The sequence below is a fragment of the Stegodyphus dumicola genome, chromosome 12, assembly GCF_044657685.1.
Source record: "Stegodyphus dumicola isolate Sdum_Otavi_A_Nest chromosome 12, ASM4465768v1".
Lineage (NCBI taxonomy): Eukaryota > Metazoa > Arthropoda > Arachnida > Araneae > Eresidae > Stegodyphus > Stegodyphus dumicola.
The window spans coordinates 15,453,669-15,470,259 of NC_140779.1; positions in this window are offsets into that span (position 1 = coordinate 15,453,669).

Genomic DNA, 16,591 nt, shown 5'->3' on the forward strand with positions numbered 1-16,591 from the left:
GTAGATATGATATATGTGAAGAGACAATTGCAGATTGCCCTTAACAGGATCAAGAAATGGCCAAACAAAGAAAGTTTTGTATTTTCGAAACAAAAGATTATTTGTGGGCAGTTGTTTTACAGAAAGCGAGGTCTTCATCCTGAACCTGAATTGCATGTTAATGGATTACTGATTCCAGTTGAATCCGAAGCGAAGATTTTAGGAGTGATATTTGACAGAAAGGTGACCTTCCTTCTTCATTTCCTTTACATATGGAAGAAGTATTTCAAAACACTAAATATTACGAAAGTCATTTCAAACATCTCCTGGGACGCTGTGCGCTACTCTTTGGTTCAAATACTATATGGGGCGCTTGTCCGCTTTAGACTAGACTATGATTCAATCCTTTATGTCTCTGCACACTGTGCGATTTTGTTGAAACTTTATCCTCTCCATTAACAGGGTTTATGGATTAGTTCTGGAGCTTTCAGAATGTCTCCTATCCAGAGTTTATATGTTGACCGATGTGAACCATCACTACAGTTGAGATGTGAGCAGTTGTCTTTCCATTTTCAATATATTATCCCAACTACACCATCCTTGAAAATCGTTCTTTCTTGATGACAAGTGTGATCCATTGTTTAAAGCTAGACCATCTTCTGTGTCTTCTTTCTCTTCAAGGGTTCGATCCATGATGAAGGAATTCCGCATGTCCGATGTGTCCATCCCAGTTTGAAATCCATGGCCCCATGTGTCCATACCATCCCAGTCACCATAAGTCCAGCCAGCAGTTTGAAATCCCAGCTGGGGAGAATGCCGAAATCCAATTTCTTGGTGTTTTCTACTATCACGAGGAAAAAAAAAAAAAAAAAAAAAAAAAAAAAAAAACTAACGAAATTACATATAAACAACTTTTTCTACAGCACAGATATAAATGTAGTAGCTACACCTCCTATGTACAGGTGGTCCAAAAGCAACTGGTCATGTTGGGACAGCATTTGAAGATTTTCTGATATACAGAATATGGTGCTCGTTGAAGTCCTAGGGCTTAACTTAAATTTGAGGAACCATAAGTATCATATTATTTATTGTTGAGTTCCTGGACACATGGCGGATATTACAGCAAAATCTGCTGTTGAACTATCTAGTCGACTTGTCCCTTTGAGAGATATCAGTATCGTCCTGACTAACTGGCAGTTAATGTGAAACTTCCAAGTAAAGAATCAACCGAGAAACGTAAAACCCAAAGTAGAATTTACGAAGGTTAATAGAAATCGGGAGGACGGGTTACTTTTAACTGGTCTCACAACTGATCCATTCTCGTGTTACTCATAGTTACTTTTTAAAAGCCGAGAATGAGTTCATTTGCTTAAAGTGCAATGGTACTCTATCGCTGCATCTCATTTGAGTAGAATCTTTGTATTTTAAAAATCTTCGTTCAAAATTCGTTCGTCATATTTATGTATCTCAAACTTACCTCTTGACCGTTTGATTGAAAACAATGATCTATCTATATCATCATCGAAAAAAAAGTATGACCACTTTGATCTGTTTCAGGATTTGAGAGAAGTTGGTTTTTATTATTTAATTTGATTAATTTTATATAAGCTTATTGTTTTTATGTGTTATATGTATTGAGATTTTATCTAGTTTTATATTTCAGTTTATCGAGTCAATTGGATGTCGCTATTTTTATATTAGAGTAATATGACCCTGTGCTCGGCGTATCATCTTTAGGTTACGCGTCAGGAATCCCACAAACCAACCAACCTATAGTTTTAGTTACTACGTTAAATATATATGTATATATATATATATGAGTTTTACAAACCCACCTGTTATTTACAGAGTAGTTGTCGCAGTTCGTAAATTTGTAAACAAGTTAGCAAATGATGTTCGAGAAAATGAACAATTTATTGATAAGAAAAAGAAAATATATGAAAACTTTAGGAACATAATAGATTTATGAAGAATATTACAAAAGTACAAATGTTTGTCATATATGCAAAAAAGAAATCATTCCTAAAGCTTGAGATGTTAAAAAGAAAATTATTCATCATTGCCATTTAGCTGAAAAATATTGTTCGTTTTTCTTACGTACGGGTTCATGGATATGGAGTGAATAAAGAGTTTTAGTTTTGTGTACTGAAAATTCTACCTTCTTATCTGCTGGCCGAATTATTTGTTTTTGCGTAGAAGCTGTAATTTTGATTGTAAAAATTGTTTTTTTAATTGTTTTAACTGTATTTGGTGTTTTGTGTTTTTCCATATCTTTCAATTTTTAATAAAGATATTTTGAGTTTTTATGTATTTTTATCTTGTCGCGAAGTGAGAGCTGAATTAATTGAATGAGAAAGCTATCTCTAATGTAATTCGAGGAAATAGTTTAAATGAAATGGAGGGAAAAAATGCGTGTAATTTAATGTTCTGTACAAGGAAATCACATGGTGTACACACTATACTTTTATTTTAAATAAGTTTTAGTAATAATAGTAGAAATAATAAATAGGAAAGTTAATATCAGGCAGAAATTAATGGTGATTAAAAATGGCAATAAAATTGTGAAAAATGCAAAATACGAGAAATAAAAAAAATGTAAATTAAAAAAAATTAATTAAGCGGAAAGGAAAGTAATTAATTGTGAAATATAATACACACACACCCACACACCCAAATATATATATATATGTAATAATAAAATTTCAGTAGTCAAGAATACGCTTAAAATTCTAACTGTATGTTCTTTTCATTTTAAATGGCGACGTTCTCTTATTTGAAAGTACGTGGAATTAAATTCACAGCCCCGTAGTCAAATTGTTTTTCCCACCTTTTCTACACGTACAGTTTTAGAATGTTCTGGAAATATTTAAAGCGAACTGGATTGGCTGACGAGGCTGACGTCATTTCTTGGAAGCTCCGCCTTTCCAAAGGCTATAAAAAGACTCGCAAAAGCTCGGATCTTTTTCTTAAATATCGGAGCTTTTTCTTAAATCGGAGCTTTTTCTTAAATGTCACGATGCAGTAAACTTCATACAAAAAGTTATTAGTAATTCTTTTTATTTACTTATTTACTCTGGATATCTGATTTTGTAACTGCTATTTCTCCTGAATAATAATAAATGGATCCTGTTCTTTTTTTTTTTTTTTTTTTTTTTTTTTTTTTTTTTTTTTTTTTTTAACTTATCGTCTGATAATTTAAGTTACGATTAAAGCTGGTACATCACGTATATATAATCATTGGGATGAAAAAAGAAAATAAATCGATTACTTCATACATAGCATAAAACACAGCGCTGATAAACAGATTCATAATAAAGCCTCTTTTTAAGTACAAGAAAGAAGGAAAACAAATTTTAGCACTATAAGATATTTTACATTATGTAATATAAAATGTAAATAATTTATAATGTAAATATCAAATAATCATCTTTATGTAATTAATAGAAAATTATTATGCAGATAATTAATTGAAATTAATTATATAATTTTATAAATGTAACATAATAAACTTAATAACAAATTGATATAATTTTATGTGTAATAAATGATAAAATAGTATAAAATTATTTTCTGTTACATGTAAAAGTTTTAATAATTTTCATATTAACAGAACTCTGCTAATTACAGAACTACAGAAACAATAAAAATTTTCTTCTCAGCGGAAAAATATAAAAAAAAAAAAAAAAAAAAAAAAAAAAAAAAAAAAAAAACATTAAGAAAAAACTGAAAGCTTTCAGATTTTATATTACGTCCAAGGGGGCTTTTTTAAAAACATTTTGTGTGTTCCTTTTATTTATTAAATATCATGTTCTTCGCACTTAAACTATAAAATTCAATTCAACAGCAATATTACAAAATATTTAGCAAGTAAGAAATCTAAAGAAACGTCGCGTACAAAATATCCGTGTTTGAAGAATGTTAATATCCAATGTTAATATTAACGTACAGCTTTGAAATATTTGACTTTGTTAATCAAAAATTAGTTAAAGTTTTACAAAATATTAAATAAATAATAAAACAAAATTCCAATTCCAAATTTTGGCTTTCAGATCCCCATATTCGAGTGGAGGATTATGCTATTCAAAATTTGATGTCTCTAGGTGCCGTTGTTTTTTTACAGTGCAAGAAACATACATACATTTATGAAGATTCTTTAATTTCTTTAAATATAATTCAGAGTTCTAATATTTGGTGGTAACAATTTGAAAAGTGATTCAGACTTTTATAGTGAACCAACACAAAATACCAGAACGAAATACATAGCCCTTCTAGGTAAATTGCCCCTTTGGGCTAAAAATAAGAGAAGTTGCTAATATTCTACACAATTATATACATATAAATATTTTTTTCCAAAAAAAGTCATATTTGGTATTTTCGATCACCAATGGCGAACTTTCTGAAGAATTTGATATCTTATAACAGATTTTCTGAGGAATTAAAATTTTGCGAAATCCTCAAACCATCTCTGCATTGCCAAATATATTTAGATTTGTATGTATTTAATTTCCTATCCACATTGATTTAGAAATCAATTTTTTTTGTACGTTATGTACTCCTAAATGGGAAAAAAAGCACTTGTAGTTCTTTTTTGTATCGCTTTATTGCTAATGATTTCTATATTTTACCGAAAACATTTCCTCAAATTTCCAGTAAAACCACAAGCAGCACTTAAGTAAATTTTAAACGGATTAGGAGATAAGAATATAATGGTTTCTACGACTTCTAAAAGAATTCTGTTGAGTTAATAGCTAGATTCCTGATGATGAAATAAAATAAACAAAGGACAAGTTTTTACTTCCTTGTACGAGGTAAAAAGGAAGTATTGTAATCGCGAAAAGCTTCAGGCAGCATATTTCAACGAAAATATCCACTTTGACCGCTTTCGAATGCAATTTAACGATGTTTTTGCGTGATATCTGTACGTAAGGACAGAATAAAAGACTATTTTCCTCCCCCCCCCAAAAAAAAAAAAAAAAAAAAAAAAACTAAACAACTGCTTTAAAATGAATTCTGAAGAGAATGTTTCGTGGCGTTTGTACGAAAGTATGTACGTACGTATCTCGCATAACTCAAAAACGAGTAGCCTCAGAACGTTGAAATTTTGTATATAAGACTACTATAACATGTAGATGTGCACCTTGTATTTTGGTTTCAATCGGCCGCGCCAAACGTATATAAATATATCCACTCTGTTACCCGGCTCAGTGATCTCAGTTTCTTTACTCTTATATGTTTGTAAATTGTACATTTTTTGCTTTAAAAATGATATAATTATGTTGTTTTAATCTTCCGGTTAAGGATTTTATGCCTTTAGTAAATCTGTATGCAATATTTTTAGAATTATCAACAATTTTAAAGTTGTTTAAGTGCCGCTAAGAATAATTTGATTGCGGCCATTGCTCTTGTTTACATTTGAAAGAGCTGAGTAGCGGATTTGTTGCCAATCTAAAGAAACTTAGCTTCGGAACAACAAAGATAACGCCTTCATTTATTATTTAAATCATGCTTAATCCTTTCTGGAATTTTTTCGAGGAAATAAGTGTTTAAGATTTACTTCGTAATTTTTAATACAGATATTTTGAGTTTTTATGTATTTTTGCCTTGTCGCGAAGTGAGAACTGAATTAATTGAATGAGAAATACCAAATCGTCTGTGAAAAACTGTTTCTTTTTTGTTTTGTTTGCTTAATTTCTTTTATACATCGTTCTAGCTTTATTATAGTATTTGAATAGAACATGTGGCAACGCTTAGATAATTCTTCAAATGACATAAATTTTGTGCATTCTGAGTTATAATATGAACGAAATGTAATACTTTTAAGTGAGCCTAGCGCCAGAGTGTCGCTATGGTAAACAAAGTGAATTTTAAAGAATGCATTTATTCTATTGTGGTTTATGCGCTGTCGGCGAAGTAGGTTAAATTCAATCTAATAAGTTAAAATAAAATGCAAGAAAAAATGCGTATAATTTAATATTCCATACAAGAAAGTCATGTGGTGTACACATCAGATTTTTTAGTGTTTAGTTAGAGGCAAAATTTCTGTCAGGATTTGCTCAGCTTTAAGAATTATTTTTTCCCGATAAGCTTGGGTCAAGAAAATATTCGTACAAAGTTTCACCTTGAGAAACAATCTGGTCTTTTCATTCGTCATTGATCATCAGGATACAATAAACATTTAGCATTTAAAACATGCTTTTACCTATATTTAAAGTTTTTGTCCATGCGCACTGGCGTTATTTAAATGCTTAAGAGTACAGGAGTGCTCGCGCTGAAAAGGTGAATCCGTGGACGAGTGCCGTCACTAGTGACTAAACGTTTTTTGAGCTTTTGTAGCGAGAATTTGAAGATTTAAATTTGAGAAACAATTAAAAATTTACCATTCTGTGATGAATGGTTCTTGGCCTTTTGACATTGTGTTCAATAGTTGGGCCATAGTTTACAAGTTCTCTTATATGGTGGTATTCTGAATTTTGCATTTTCTGAAAAAAGTTATGGCAAGTAGAAAGTATTTCGTCCTGCATGAAATCGATCACCATTTCTTTAAGTATCTGCTTGTTCCGAATATGCCACGAGACGTCCAAAATCACCCTTAGTAATTTATTTTTAAAAACTTCTAATTTTTTACGATAGGTTTTAGCAACAGTGCTCCAGGCAGGAATACAGCATAGTAAAATGGGTCGAATCATAGGGAGGTATAGATTACGTTTTGTTCTTATGTGAAGTTTAAGCAGTCTGAAATCGAAATCGAGTCAATGGCTAGACGGCAATTAATAGCCAACCGCTACTTTAACCGTCTCTGTTAGTAAATTGCCCTAAGGCGTTGGTACTTAATTTTTTAATTAAGGCGATTTACGCCGCGCCAACTAGGCGAAACTTGTCAAATTTTGGTAAATGTAGGTGGAGTGGAGGGAGATGATTGGCAGGAGCCTGTCACGTGGGTGGTCAACCACCCAAGTTCAGACTCCGAGCAAAGCAGCTTACGCGTGCAATGAGAAATATTGGATATATTAATAATTATCAAGTTTTGAAACAGGTTATCCAGATTGGAATAATTAAACTAATATCGCGATCTAAATGAACACAAATGGCACAACTAAGTGCAACAGATAAGCTAAACAAAATATTCAAATTCATCCTTGCTGTAAAACACAGATTGGACAGTGGTAGTCACGTGGGGGTCACCCTCCCGTGAACTGTCTACAGCCAATGCATCTTGAAATAGTAGATATCACACTTCAGTGAAGTCTTGGTCTGAGAAATTAAACACTAAAGTTCTTGTACAACACTGAGGCACATGAGTTACTGAAACTATACACTATGTACATATACGGACGGCGGTATTTGAGCGAAGTAGCAAATGGCGAAAAACATTTTACACTAGTAATAAATAATCAGAGCTTTGAAGATCCAGGTACACGGATCATGTCCATAAGTCCAAAATATTACAAAGTTTCTGATATAACAATAAGAAGATTACGAAAATGACAAATATAAGATCAGTGCTTTGAAGATCCAGGTACACATATCATGTCCATAAGTCTATAAAATTTTAAAGACACTGGTAAAATGACACAATGAAGATAAAATAAAGATAATAGTACTATGTACAATATATACACATTTCACCATTTACTGTTATGGAAGATGCCTCTTGGACGCTTTGCTGCAATTTCTATAGTAGGATCATAATTTATCAGATTACGGATATGTTCGTATTGAAAAAGTTCTATTTAGAATAGAAATTGTGGCTCGTGGTGAGAATTTGATCAGCTATGGGTCTTATTTTTAGTTCTTTATGTATCTGCAGGTTACGTACGAACCATGGGGAGTCAACAATTTGTCTGAGTATTTTGTTCTGAAAGACCTGAAGTTTGTATCTATAAGTCTTGTACACAGTGGCCCAGATAGGCACTGCATGAAGTAGGGTGGGTCTTATTAAGCTGGTATAGATCTTCTTCTTGAGACTAATATTTAATTTAGCATTTCTTCTTATTAAAGGGTAAAGAGACATTTTAGCAGCGGTGGCTTTGCGCAAGGCATACTCCGTGTGTTCTTTGAATAACAGCTGTGAGTCGAAGACCACTCCTAGATACTTGGTACTTGAAACAATTGCTAGGTCTTGATCATTAATTTTTATATTTACATTCACAGGAGTGAACTTCCGATGACGTCTGAAAAGGAGAATTTGGTTCTTTGACGAATTTACTTTTAATTTCCATGAATCATAATAGTGTGCTATGATATTTACTGCGCTTTCGAGTTTATCTACAGCGAGCTGAGGTTTTAGCGACTTGGTTAAAATTGCTGTGTCGTCGGCATATTTCACTACTTTTGCATTCAAAGGAACCGGCATATCATTCGTGTAGATATTAAACAGAAGCGGTCCCTAAGCAATCTGTCCTTTGACGTTACTTATAAGCAAGTTCATCTCGTCAAATGCAAAGTGTTGCCACTGCTTTGTAAATATTATTTTTCTTTTTATCTTCCAAGCTGCTAATAATTCTATTTTAATTTGGAATCAAATTCATTTACAAATTCTAAAACTTAAAGAGACATTGAATAAGACTGTTAATTATAAACTGTCTTTATTTGAAAATTTAAATACATACATTGTGATCTGCATAGTGTTCCAAAATAGCGTAACTGTTCCGTACCTAATTATAAGCGCTTTTGTGGAAGTACGATCAAGAAGAAGAAAACAATTTAAGTTGCCATGGAAATCGCAGACGATCTTTATTTTTAGACTTTGGATTCTAACTTTTGAGAGAATAGAGTTAATGTTTTCTAAATGAAAGTAAATAAAGTGTTTTTAAAATACAGTCCACTGAAATTTTTGTAACAAGTTTCTATAATCATCAATATCTGGTCCATAGGATCCGAGAAGTTATTAAGCGCACTGTGGATAATTATGAGATGTGAAATTCAACTTTCGTGTTTTGATATTCGATTACGATATGAGTACCAAATAGTGAACCGTTGTGAAGATATGCTACTGAATTAGCAACCAGTAATGAAATAGTAGGTACATGAGCTTTTCTGTTCATTTACTTTCATAAGATAATTTGTGTTGTTATTTTTTATTGAATTAAGAGTTAATTGTGTTGAGTATTGCAATTGAATTTTGTTTTTAAAATGTTTAAAAACGCGTTAAAAATTGATTTTTCAGCATGCTGCTATAGAGTTAAGAGAGGTAGTAACAGATAAAATGACGATTACAGATCTGATTAATGTTATAAAGAATACTGAGAAATTTAAAGAAGAGCCTAAATTTGTATCTAATCTCATAGAGATACATAATTAAGGATCGGAAAATAGAATTACAAGCAATCGAGAAAAATAAACTATTAGAATTGCAGTTAGAACAAATTAAATTAGAAAGAGCGAAAGCTGAATTAGAATTGTCACGCATGCGAGCAGTTGCAAAAACTAAAGACGACGATTCAGAAAATAAAATTGAGAAAAATGATTCTCTGGAATCGCTAATTAAAGAGTATAACAATTTTGACGATGAGAATTCCGAGTCTGCTAGAAGGATCGTGTCTCTTTTTGCCTCTTCGGAAAGATCCTTCATAACAAAAAACGCGCCTGATAAATTTAAGGCAGATATTTATTAACATAGCTTCCGTTTTAAATTTTTGTATTAAGTGCTTATAATCATCAACAGTAGCCAAGCCTTTGATGTTAAGGCTTTGCGCAGAAAAATTTGTAACTGAAAAATCTTATTTTTGAGATTTAAAAGAATACGAAAGTCTAAAAGAAAATTTCTCCATCTTCACAAAAGCATCTCTTCCTCTATCCTTCAAACTGTGGTTCGCGACCCCCTTGAAAATCACGGGACCTGCAGCAGCAGCAGGGGGTCGCCAAAACATTTTAGTAGTTTTGATATTTCTTAAACTTATTACAATAATTTTTTAATTACCAAATATTTTTACACAATGTATCTGAAAATAGATAAAAATAAGACAATGCAGACAAAGAAAAAAACGAAAACGTTTCGACGCATTCTTTTTATAATATAAACGTTCAATTTTCTTGCTTTGCACGTGACGCTGTCATTTCGTCTGTTACTTATTTAAAATTTTCACATTGTTTTGTGTCTTAAAATTAGAAATTAAAGTTAATGACCTAAAGCTGCAATAGCATATTACAGCGCAAGTGAAAAAATTGGCAGTTTCACTCACGCGTGTGTCGGATTTGCGCAATACATATAGGGTCCCACGAAATTTTTGTAAATATTATGGGGTTCTGGGGGTTGCGAAAAAATCTCAGTGGGTAAAAAAAAAGGGGTTCATAAAAAGGGTTTGCGATTGAAAAAAGTTTAAGAAACTCTGCTCTAAGCAAATAGCTCTCAAGTGCTTTGCCATATTTATATGACTAACTAATCAACCAAGGGGAAATCACGATTGACGAATTTGCAGAAAAATACCTCGCCTCATACATCAGTAAGTGAATTCATAAATTTTTTCAGAGTCCACCAGCAACCCAGTAAAGTCGCGGAACACTCGTAGTTCGGTCCGACGTTCGAATCGAATCCCGCGAATGGGCTGGGTGCATGAGCATTTTCATGGTTTTCCCCTGTTTAACGCGAGGAAGTTTCCCTCAGTACACATGAGCCAGTTTTCCTTAGAAAATCATCCACGAAGTCATTTCTCTCCTTAGGCAGATAGCTCTAGAGTGCTTTGTTATAATTAAATGAACCAAAAATTTAAGAGTTTTCCATTAAAGTTTAAAAAAAAATTTTTAACACTTCAAAAATTTAAATTTGCGAAAACTTCACATTATGGTCTAACATCCCTAAGAGTTTTCCAGGTTGTTCGCTCAAAGTTTCGAAACCCAGCGAAACGGCTGGCTGCATAGGTGTTTTCGTGGTTTTCCAATGCGTAACGTGTATACGAGCCAGTTTCCCTTCGAAAGTCCTCCACGAAGGCATCCCTCTCTTTTGGCAAATAGACCTCGAAGCTTTACCGTAACCACATAAACCAAACCAAATCATAAATTTTCGTCAAATAATGAATCTGGCAGGGGAATAAAAAGCCTCAATTGAGATTATAAGGAAAAAGGAATAAAATTCTGGCATAGTATAAGACAAAAAAAAAAAAAAAAAAGAAAAAAAAAAAGAAAAAAGAAAGAGGGGAGGGAAGTAGCTTGAAATGTGTTCAAAGTAAATTTAAGCAGATGAAAAATTTTCAGCATTTTTATTCTTTTGCTGCATGGGAGAAAGAGCTCTAAAAGTCTGGCGATGATTTCAAAACTTTAAGAGGAAAGCCTTTTTAAGGTAAATGGCTCGTATTTATGTTCCCATGGGGAACACTACAAAAACTTTTCTGCAGCCATTTTGTTTACCATGATTTGAACCCATTTTGAACTACTTGTGGTCAGTTGCTTCACCTCTCCGATGATCTTTCATTTCTGAAACTTATAATTCAATTCATTTATCATATAACTTTTAATATAATTCACTTATAAAATAGGGAACTGCTTTGATAATTTTTTACTGCATCTCATAGACGGGAAAAATACCTTATATACTCCCCCCCTTTAAATGGGCGACTGGGGCTTTTAGGGGACCCAATCGTCAAATCCTGAGTGGGGAGAATCATCATCCACCACCCTTTTAGCTCGGGAGCCACTTTAGAGACATTAAGTATTTTTGGAAGCAGGCAAGATAAAAAACGAGCAACGCCTTTGCTGGGAATCGAACCGTGGACCTCTGGAATACGCGCCCAGCGTCCAGCGTGCAGACCACCACACCACGAAGCAATGCTAGGAAGGCGGGAGAACTACCTTCTAAGCGTATTGTGCCGTCATATAAAATGTGTGCTGTTGTTATTACCCTGTGATATCTACATTCTGAGACGTCTTTCCTCGATAAAACAATTTTTAAAGTATCTTTTATTTTGACCTAATTCTTCTTAAGATTAAATTTTCATCAGGTCTGTTTAACTTTCCATTTAAATTTACTATGTATTGAAAACCAAAATATATGCTTCCATTTGTTGTCTTTTCATTTGGTATTTCAGTATTTTATATTTTTGTTGAAAGAATGAAATTGGCAGTAAGTTTCCCTAATTAAATTTTAAACAATTTGCAAGTTGACAAATGCTGTATCGCCAAATTTCATATTTTTTACAATTTTTTAATTCTTTATCTAATGTTAGTTAGCAACTGACCACAAATATTTTTACTATTACAGTGGATTACATTTGTTTTCGGGCATTCGTGTTTTTAAAATTTAGGTACTTTTCCGTTTCGCCGGCGCAAATCTCGCCAAGCAAACTTTATTGGCGACAACAATACAGTATACACATAAAAAATGTTAATAAATGTTAGTTCTAAGAATTTTTTATTTTTAAGGTATAAACATTTTAATATCGTTTAAAATTTTGTAAAAAGCCAATAAATAGAAACAATAAATTTGTAAAAAGACATTAATTTAAGAATTTATTATGCTTTCATGGTTTAACAAGCCGGTTCATATCACGTGACCCCAAAGGGATCTCATCTCACGTAAACTACGCTACAAAAATCTAATTCCTACACTAATTATCTACATTAATTTAAAATATCTTAATTTGAAATACAAGTTTAAATGCAAGAATTATTTCAATTCTTACGAATAGCTTACTCAGAAATTATGTAAAACCGCAGTGCTTTACTTCGCTTGTCATTCTTATTAGAATTGATGAATTTAACCCTTGATTTTGCCTTTTCTATATTTTTGCCTTCGGGTGAGCAGTGTGATTGCATAATTGACTTAATTACCTTAGGGCATAAAATTGTATTATCTGGTAAAAATTCGATGTAATAGTATACCAGTATTGAAAGAACTAATCAATCTGATAAGAAATAGTTGCGACTTGTTTTGAAAATGAGGCCTAAAAGGTAACCAGCGTAGATATTCCGTTTCGCATCAGTTGTACCATTATTGGCGACTTTATGGCTTGCGCCGGCAAAACGGAAAAGTACCAAAATTTATTTGTATAAATCTCATAGTAATAGTGTGTGTGTGTGTGATTATGGCAAAGCCTCGAGGGCTATCTGCCTAAGGGGAGGAATGCCTTCGTGGAGGACTTTCTGCTTTGGGACGACTATTACAAATTCATATTCAATACGCAAAGGAAATGCGTGTGATGCAATAAAACACATGTTAATGCGGGAAAAATTAAATATTTGACGCTTTTCCGAACGATAACACTTTTTTAAATATTTTAATTTAGGCAGTGGCATCACATTTCTCTTAAATAGCCGAGTTTGTTTATTAAATCTGATACAAATAAATATAATTGTTTTTCTCGAGCGGAAATACAATTTTTTTTATATTGCGGAGTTTTCTGATTAAATTTGAAACATATATATATTACGCTTTGTAGATTGGCAACACAAAGCTTTTAAATTGCTGAGTTCTTGATCAAAAGTTCGTTAAATTAGCATAATATGTATTAAAGAGTGCAGACCCCATGAGCTGCTTTTTGAGAAATCTTACGTAGACAGTGACTTTCCTCTTTTTTTTTTTTTTTTTTTTTTTTAATGTCGAGTGTGGCAAGTTTCATAAAGATCGGAATTAAACTGTAGATTTGTATAAAAGAAAAACAAACAGGCATTCATTTATATACATATAGATAAATAAGCTGTTTGTTCAAAGCGTCTGAATACTTATGTGGGCTTCTTTTCGGAATGTTTTGAGTAATTTCTTTTTACCAAAACGTTTTGAATAACTTTTTTTTCATAACAAGCAGAATTAAAAATAAATAAATAAATAAATAATAGAAAAATAACCATGATCAAAAGTGTATGTGAAAGAAAAGTAAAGTTATTTCGCTAATAACTGGTAATTGCAAGGAAAACTATGTAGAGTCTATTAGGTTATTTTAAAGCAGAAAATGGGAAAAATGAGCAATGCCCTAGCTGGGACTCGAACCTGAACCTCTCGAATACGCGCCGAGTGTGCTGACCGTTACACTTACAAACGGCATGCAGAAGGGAAGTAGAAAATACCTTATAACTGAAATACAAATGTGTTTAAAAGCAAATGTGAGTCGCTGTAAGCATTTTTAGATGAGTAGATTCATATATATATATATTCAGAAAAACTAAGAATTCAAGTTTGGAAAGTTTTCCTTGTTATGTCGATATTTTAGAAAGTAGGTGTTCATAGGATGACTTTTTTGCTGCTGCTGAAATAGTAATTTCGTTAACAGAGATTGCATGTATAAGGTATTTCTCCCGCATTCCTAGCGTGCCTTCGTGGTGTAGAGGTTCTGCACGCTGGACCGGTATTCCAGAGGTCAGTGGTTCGATTCCCGGCGAAGACGATTGCTCATTTTTCTTCTTGCCTACTTCCAAAAAATACCTAATGTCTCAACACATGTATTGCGGCAGAAAGCTCTTTAAGGGAAGCTGGCTCGTATGCATGTTACACACAAGGAAACACAGAAACTCACAAGTTGCCAGCTCGTTTATCGGGATTTCAACCGAGATCGAACTACCAGTGATCAGCTATCTTATCGCTAAACGTTTCGTCGACAGGGATCTGTATTACTTTTGAATTTTTTCCTGCAACTTCTGCTGTCTTTCCAGTTATTAGTAGTATAGCAGCTAAAGAAGGTAGAACAGACTAAGGTAAATATGCATAAGGCTTCTCTGGAACCTTGTATGAATCTCCCGTCACTTCGGTTTTCTATCAACAAATTGGTTGATCAGATAACAGTTTATGAGTTCCTTATTGCTATGGTTGCTTTTAATTCTACGTTCTATAGGGGATGCTCTTATAAACGTGAATATTTTAGGTTAGTGAATAAATTTCATACTTCTAAAGCGATTTCTGAAGGCAAAATTGCTGCTATATATTTATACTTAGTAACATTATCAGTAATTGGTTTGGGAACACCAAGCTGAAAGGAACACTCATCTACAGTAAGCTGTAATATTGGATTACTGAAATTATATGGCTATATATTAACAGCAATACTCTTCAATAGTTTGACGAGAATTTATTATATTTAGATACAATGTTATGAATTTAATTTTTGATTCTGAAAATAGAAAACAGAGGGAACTTAATCATTTATTTCCATTTAAATAAACATCGGATTACTTTTGTAGTAAGATAAATGTCTTAGGAAGGTAACATGGTTTCTTTAGTGACATAGCGCAGAGGAGCTGCCAATCCCGTGCGGGTTACCATTGCATTGAGTATGTCAGGAAAGGGACATGGTTCTTGTAATAAAAGATATCCTTTTAACTCTAGTTAACGTTTATAAAAACTTAACAAACTATAAAACAAAATAAATCGTATTGCACACTCTGAACTCTGCTTCTGGCATTGGAACTTGGAACGTAATGGTGCTCTAGGCATTTTACCAAGAAATTGTTATTTACCTGCATTTTACCAAGAAATTGTTATTTACCTGCATTTTACCAAGAAATTTGTTATTTACCTGCATTTTACCAAGAAATTGTTATTTACCTGCATTTCACCAAGAAATTGTTAATTACCTGCATTTTGGTATTATTGCCCTAAGGCGTTGGTGTTCAGTATGTTAAAAGTGCTCTCACCGATAAGGCGAAAAAAATTGAAGTTTGTGTCACTATCTCGTTATACACGCAATGTGGTTAACTCTGTGATTCGAGACGATTGTGATAGAATTTTCTTCTATCTCTTCAGATCTTTTAAACTGTAAAATATTTTTTTACCACACTTATTCAGTTGACATCAGTTGAGTTTTCTGAATTTTCTGTGGAATTTCTTGGTATTTCGCTGTATTTTCTTCTGTTTTCGGTCCGATCTTGGCATCAACGTTGCAAAAGTTTTATATCTCAGATTCGCTGGAACATTCAAGGTACATACGCAAATTCGTAAAAAGTTGCCGATTTGCCACAAAGTCGCTATTAAATACTTGTATGTGACTTTCTTATAGCATTGGGTATTTGTAAATGATATATTTTTAGATATTTCGAAACCTCTTGAAGATACTTATTGTTTACATTTTGCATATTTCACTTCCTGGTAAAATAAAGAGCATTCCCCTTTGACTGACATAGTATTTGTTCATGCGCAAGCGATCCGGTGACAAAATAGATACTCAAATCTCTGTGTGACGTTATTTTAGGGTGAAATAATATAGTAAATTTTATTTTTCTACCATTAGACTTTGTCATTTTGAGCAATTTAATTTATACTGTTAACATCTGTGCGTGTCTGTTTGCTTGTGACAACATCCTCTCCGGACCGGCAGGGAGTTGAGTTTCGAGAGAGATACTCCCCCCCCCCGGATTCCAAAGATTCGTGAGAAGCCATTTCGAACATTCTCATCTTCGTACGACTTTAATTAGCCGAGATATTAATTAAAAAAATCTGAAAGGTTTCAGATTTTAAATTACGTCCAAAGGGGCATTTTTTTAACATTTTGTCTGTTACCTTTATTTATAAAATATCACGTTCTTCGCACTTAAACCATAAAATTCAGTTCAAGAGCAATATCACAAAATAGTTTTAAATTGAGCATATCCCTTAGAATTTCCGATACGCAGTCTTCCGCGTTAGAGATAAAATGTTTCTTCTGTACAGCGTTGCCATTACTCGTTTTGAAATAATAAAACAAATTCCAAATTT